This window comes from Gallinula chloropus (assembly GCF_964237585.1).
Source record: "Gallinula chloropus genome assembly, chromosome: 1".
NCBI classification, from domain to species: Eukaryota; Metazoa; Chordata; class Aves; order Gruiformes; family Rallidae; genus Gallinula; species Gallinula chloropus.
This window is the reverse complement of record NC_140085.1, coordinates 208,549,120-208,555,404: the sequence shown is the minus strand read 5'-3', so window position 1 is coordinate 208,555,404 and position 6,285 is coordinate 208,549,120. Positions and strand designations below refer to the sequence as shown.

Genomic DNA, 6,285 nt, shown 5'->3' with positions numbered 1-6,285 from the left:
TATATTTTCCCTTTCCTAATTAAATGCAACGCTTTCAACTGCAAATATGCAAATAAACAATGTATCTCAGTGAAATGACCAAAACATGAGGTTAGGGTCCCAAATTCAGGCAATGATCTTTGTAAATGATGACTGTAAAAGGTCTCTTTGCCTGATACTCCCATCACAGTACTGTGCAATCACATAAAAAGCATTCACAAAGTGACAGGTTGTGCCTGACTAGTTTTGAACACCTGCCTGATACGCAAATCCCTATTAATCTCAAACATCTCTTATCTCAGTGTTCTGCTGTTTTAAATCCAAATCACTGAGGTACTTCCTCAGAACAAGCATTTCAAGTAACTATCATGTCAAATAGTATGTGATGACTTAACATCTCTCTTGCTCCAGAAGAAGAACTAAATACTTTTTGGTTACTCCAAAGAATCTTTAACAATTACTGGAATTTAAAATTATACTACATTGTCTCTTTGAAACAGATTATTTAATGTTAGATCTTATGATGACACTGTTTTCCAAACACTCTTGAAGTTTGCTATGCATATGCTTAAGGAGAATTCGTAAAAGTGGGACAGAGTTTTCACAATTCAAGACATACTCTGTAAATGACATTGTCACTTTAGAAACCCCACTATTAAAAAACCCAAGAATTAAGAAGAATATGGTAATCCAAATTGTGCAGAAAATTCTACCTAAGTAGCAGTCTAGCCTCATCTAAGGGAACTTTCAGACACCTGGGTGGAATGTTCCTAACCAGCTATGAATGTATGTAGTTTTCTCAGTCTCATCTAAAACTAGTTAACTGTCCCACAGATGTTCCTCTCAAGAAGATAGAAAACCAGAAATAGACTTTTTTTTTTTCCCTACAAGCCTCTCCCTGTTGAGCTGCCTATCAGCAAAGAACTGCAGAGATCCCTCCAGCTCCTCAACAAATCTGCTCCCCTTTACAGGGAGCCTCTGAGCCTGGTGTGAAGGGGCATGAATTCCCCTCTTCATACACATCAGTCCTTCAGCTGCTGAAGCTCTGGGGTGGTTTCAGCTCGTTTTCCACCTTGCTGCATTCAGAACTGGTTTGTGTGGACAAATAACAGTTTAAGATGCCCCAAAGAAAGCAAAAGTCTGGAGGCTAAGAATTTTAGATAGTGTCTGGAAATATTTTGCTAGTCTGAAGTCTAACCAACTGGAAAACCAGTCTGCCTAGTGCACAGTGTGCTTTGCTGCAGGGGGGTATCTAAATCTTTAGCAGGACCTTTTTGAGTATTTACTGGAGCCTTTGTTTCCTCTCATAGAAATAGATAAACTGATTCTATCACGGAAGCACAGGTAATTTATTCATAAATAGTATAGCTAATAAATAGGAAAAAGTCCACACAGAGAGCTAGTAATGATAATATCACCCCTAAAATATTTCATTAAACAAAAACAAAAGTAGCTTGTCATACGTGTAGGTGCAATAACTCCCCCACCCCCCCAAAACCAAGCACATCAAAACTGCCAACAAAAACCAGAAAATCTTTTTGAAGTTACTTTTTTTCACTGGAGAACTAAGATACACAACTTGCTGTAGCCTTATAAGTCTGCAGTCCATTAGATAATTTACCAAACACCTCGTTATTAGATGCAGCCTAACGAGATATTCATAAGTACACCTGAAAGTGCATTATTGTGAATGCAGTAGGTAATGTTCAAAAAGAGTTTAAATGAACCAACTTGCTAGAGAAAGACATTTTCAGATTCTGAAATCTTTCCAGAGCTTTGTTCATCCAAAGACAATAGCTGGCAGGCTGCCTAAGAAAGCAAATGTGATAAAGAGAAAACTATTATATCTGGCACTTCTTTTGCAGGAAACTAACTCCTATGCCTCATTTTTCTGCTCTGCTTGATAATGTAATAATTCTCCTGAAAAGAATACACAGAAATATAATGAAAAATTATATGATTGTGCAGTGAAAGATAAAGCTATTTGAAACTCTGGTTTCAAAGTACCTCACGGTGCTTTAGCTGTGTGGCTGGCTGTTCAAGTCAATACGACTCATTTGCCTCCAGATATTCAAAGTACCTTGAAAATTGAGTTGAGTTCAGTTGAGTCTTAGTCTTTGTCTACCTGTCCAAGTGAGTCATTTCAGGTTCTGTGAGTACATAGGGTGAGTGCCACAGAACTGAACCTAAACTTCTCATGACAGGCAAAGCCCATTTAGAGGAGGGGGAGCAGGGGGTGTGATACTCCAGTGCTCAAGTCCTCTGTCCTTTTCCACAATAAATTTGCACCTGATTATCTTTTAAAAATATGAAATACGAATATATAAAAAAAATTTCTAAAGAATAAAATAGTACAAATGTGACTGGTATTGGGTTATTATTATTAATGTTGTTCTTATGAACCAACTACAGGCAAACTGCAGGTTTGCTTGTAGGCATTCCTGGAAAATAATTAATTCATTACTTAACCCAATTTGTATGAAGTTCATCAGCAGGTTTTTTTATTGACTACAGCAGCCAGCTTTTGAAGAAAGCCTTAACATCTCCCATTAGATAAGTGCATTGAAAATTTGATCACCCTGATTTATTAAAAGAAGTGCTGAGCGTTTTTTTTCTTAGGTGGTATCAGAAAGTAACATTCAAAACTCGAAAATGACACCAAGTGTCAGAATATCTCTGTTTCTCAAAACACAGAGGCATGTAGAAATACTTGAAAACCTCTGTAACTAATGAGGTCAGAGTGCTCTTTGCAGGCAAAGCATCACTGCGGGGAAAGTTGGGCTCCTGGATGCTCTGCTGTGGGATGTGCTGCCCAGTCTCCTACTGTGGGTAAATAAAATTCTCCTGTTGGGTTGGGGTTGCAGGGCCACAGGATGAATAATGTGCTGCAGTCAGAGAGAAGCAGAAGGAAATCTAAGAACTGCAGAGTGCTGCTGCCACAATGGAACACAGGACCCAAGTTCAGGTGACAGAGATTGATTTCATTTAGACACATCCCCAGAGCACTCAGAATAAAGAGCAGCCTCAGGGCAAAGCCCCACAAAACAACTGTGGAATGTCACTGAACCCAAACATTCCTCTTCAGGAGATAAACCAAATGTCTGTATCTTTGTGACATTACAGCTAGTAGATTCATTTTAAGCTAATCTGGCAAGTTCAGGAAACAATAACAAGAGGAACAGATCACAGTAATTTAAAGGTATTCCCACACCCATAAATAACAGTTTCTTGTATAGATAGATGACATTTGGGGACTGGGTTAAAAAGATCAAATCAAAATCACTAATATATGACCTCAAGGAGCAGCAACTCATGAATTTATCCTTGAGGGACGATTTCAAGGCTATAAGCAGCTTCAGATCACTGGTCTTTACAAAATAGTTATTTTATGTAGACCTCATGAATAACACTTCAGCCAGGCTAAGGGCAGCTCTTAGCCTGCTTATCCTATTACTTTCAGTTTTCCTGGCAAAAATTGATGCTTAAATATTAAATAAAGAAATATATTTCTCCATGAACATCTGTTATCTTAGGATGAAAAATGTCAGTCAAGTGAAGAGTGGTAAAGATAATGCAATGCGGAGGTACAAGTCAAAATAGTAGAACATGAAAATGGCATTAGTAATTGTAATAGCAGTATAACGAGCTATGGAATGGAAACACTTTGCAGCTGCTAGCAGAAAAGAGAGAAGTCATTGAAACAGAGACGACAGCTTGACCTGGGACAACATATCCATCAGTATCAGCGGGACAAGTAAGTAGGGAATTGGGAACTGTAATTCCCAGTAGTAACTGGGAAATGACAACTAAATGATCAACTTTACTTTTAAGGCTTAAGGATAAAGAAATTTTCTACTTTGTAAAGTCAGAGACTTTTAACAAACCTCCTTCAGAGAAAAGGTAAATACACCGTGTGTTATAACTAGAAGTTGTAAAAAAAATCTCATTTAATAAGGAGCTCTTAGTTGTAAAATGAATAAGAGTTGTGGAATCCAGCTTCATGTAATACAGTGGAATCAGCCTAAAAATTATAATTCGCAATTTCATTATAATGAAATGTGAGCTTGCAGATCAGATAAACTCATTAAAAGCCAAGAATTAAAGAAGCATTAAAGCACAGACATATTTGACAATCTGATGCAGATATTGAAATTGGTATTGGGCTAATTAAAATATTCAATAGAATACAGAATCTTTTTATATTTAAAAATGTTAAAAGCTGCTCCCCCCCCCCCCCCAGATTTAAAAGACTGATAAGGCAATTCCCTAAATGACTTAAATCCCTTACTCTTTCCTTTTAGGGTTTTGGGGGTTACTTTAAACTCAGCATAGCGTTTAGAACAGAATAAGGAGAAGTTGCATGGAAGAGGTGCTTATTCCAAAGCCTGGTGTCTGAGAATGAAAATGTGGTAGAGGTTGGCAGGCACCTCTTGAGATCATCTAGTCCATTATCCCTGCTCAAGCAGAGTCAGCTAGACTAGGTTGCCCACGAGGCTGTCCAGTTGGGTCTTTCCACAGATGGAGACTATACAACCTCTCTGTACAACCTGTTCCAGTGTTTAATCACCCTCATAGTAAAAAGCATAAGCAAACAAATAAACAAACAAATAAACAAACAAAAAGTGTTTTCTTGTATTCAGATGGAATCTAATGGGTTTTAATTTGTGTCCATTGCCTGTTGTCTTGTCACTGGGTGATCCTGAGCAGATTCTGTCTCCCTCATCTTAATTCCCTCCCAGCAGGTATCAGAACATATTGGTCTCTCCCCTGTTCCAGCTTTGTCATCCAAGTGGGATTCAGAGTTTGTTCCATCCCAGATTTTCTGGGGCATTTTGAGTAATGTAATAAGTTGCTGATGGAAAGCTGTGACCATAGTTAACTTCAAAAGTTTTGTTTCCTTTGCTGAAGAGAGGATCCTAAATAGTGTATCTCTCTAGTGCTGTGTCTGTCAGCAAAGAAACATTCTACCCTGAAATCCCAACATAGATCTAAAAGGCTATAAAGAAATGAGGTTGATAAGCTAATTTAACAGAGGGGCCATAGCTTGGCCTTTAATTATACTCCCCCCCCCCCCCAAAAAAAAACCAACAAAAAGAGGATGCTGCCCTTTTTTTTCTATAGGTCACATATTGGGAGTTATATGACACACAAATTCTAACATTTATGTCCTTAAATAATTGTTCTTGGAAAGTGACTCATGCAATTAGCTTGAAGCCCAGTAGGTGCTTTGAATCCATGTGGCCTTTTCCACAATAGGTCTCCCTTCAACCCTGACAGAGTAGCAGTATTAAACACCAGCCAAGCAAGCTGGCAGCAAAGTCTTGTGGCCTTTTTGGTTTGTTTTGTTTTTAAATTGGTTGGAAGTAGCAGTGCTGAGGCACTGACAGGCTGACTCCTGTTCTTACCTCTGCAGTCAGAGTGGTTCCAAAGAATGTTTATCAATACGGTGATATGCACTTTATATATATAAGTATAAATATATGTGTATATATATATATATATAAAACTATGAGCTGAACTAGCTTATAGTTCACAGGAGAACTGATGGAGGGAATTCTGTCCTTAGGGCCCCAGCCCCTCTCCAGGGAATCCTGTATCCCAAGTATCTCCCTTGCATTCAACCCCATGCAAAGAAAAAATATGTAAGCAAGGGTCCTCCACTGCAATAAGGTGTGTGTATTGGTGTTACATTCAAAACAGGTGATAAAATACCCCTGAACCCTTATATAATTTTAGAGGTGCATTGGATTCCAACAGAAGACACCCATTCCATTTGGTAGGTAGATGTTCACTGACACTTGAAATTAAATCTTTATTTGCAGATGGAGAGATCTCTAGGAAAAAATGTAGTCTTTAGTGGTCAGAAAGCAATTACTGTTCTGCAGATCTCTGTGCTGGATGCATCCTGTGTTTTCTCTGTTTTCAGAAGAAAGAAAATAAGAAAAGAGTGAACACCCTGAGGAAAATATCAAGCCATATGTGTTACATTGCCAGACATGCTGGAAATACCCTCCTGTTGGAGAGGTTACCTGGCAGTTTGTTCAGCTGCTTTGCTGGCAGGAAGGATGCGATGGTGATATTTCAAAGTGGCTGGCAAACAGTCAGAGGCATTCCACTTAGGTGAGTATTCAAAATGAGATGATAGAAATCTTGGCATTTATGTCTGTGAGCCTGTTGGTTGGTTTTATTTTTAACTGAATTATTATCATTGTAATTTTGAAATCTATGTGTTGTTGAAATAATCAACGACATTAAGATCCCTCCAATGACATGCTCAATGAATAGCTTGATTTCTCCAAACTTCAT

The 6,285-nt window shown here is 38.2% G+C and overlaps 1 long non-coding RNA gene across 1 annotated transcript; it reads left to right on the top strand.

Moving 5' to 3' along the window:
* Positions 1-2,920: 2,920 nt before the first annotated feature.
* LOC311203245 lies at positions 2,921-5,989 on the top strand. Its single transcript, XR_014617956.1, has 3 exons — positions 2,921-2,944; positions 3,513-3,733; positions 5,906-5,989. It is a non-coding gene; the product is annotated as an uncharacterized lncRNA (long non-coding RNA).
* The last annotated feature ends 296 nt before the right edge of the window (positions 5,990-6,285 follow it).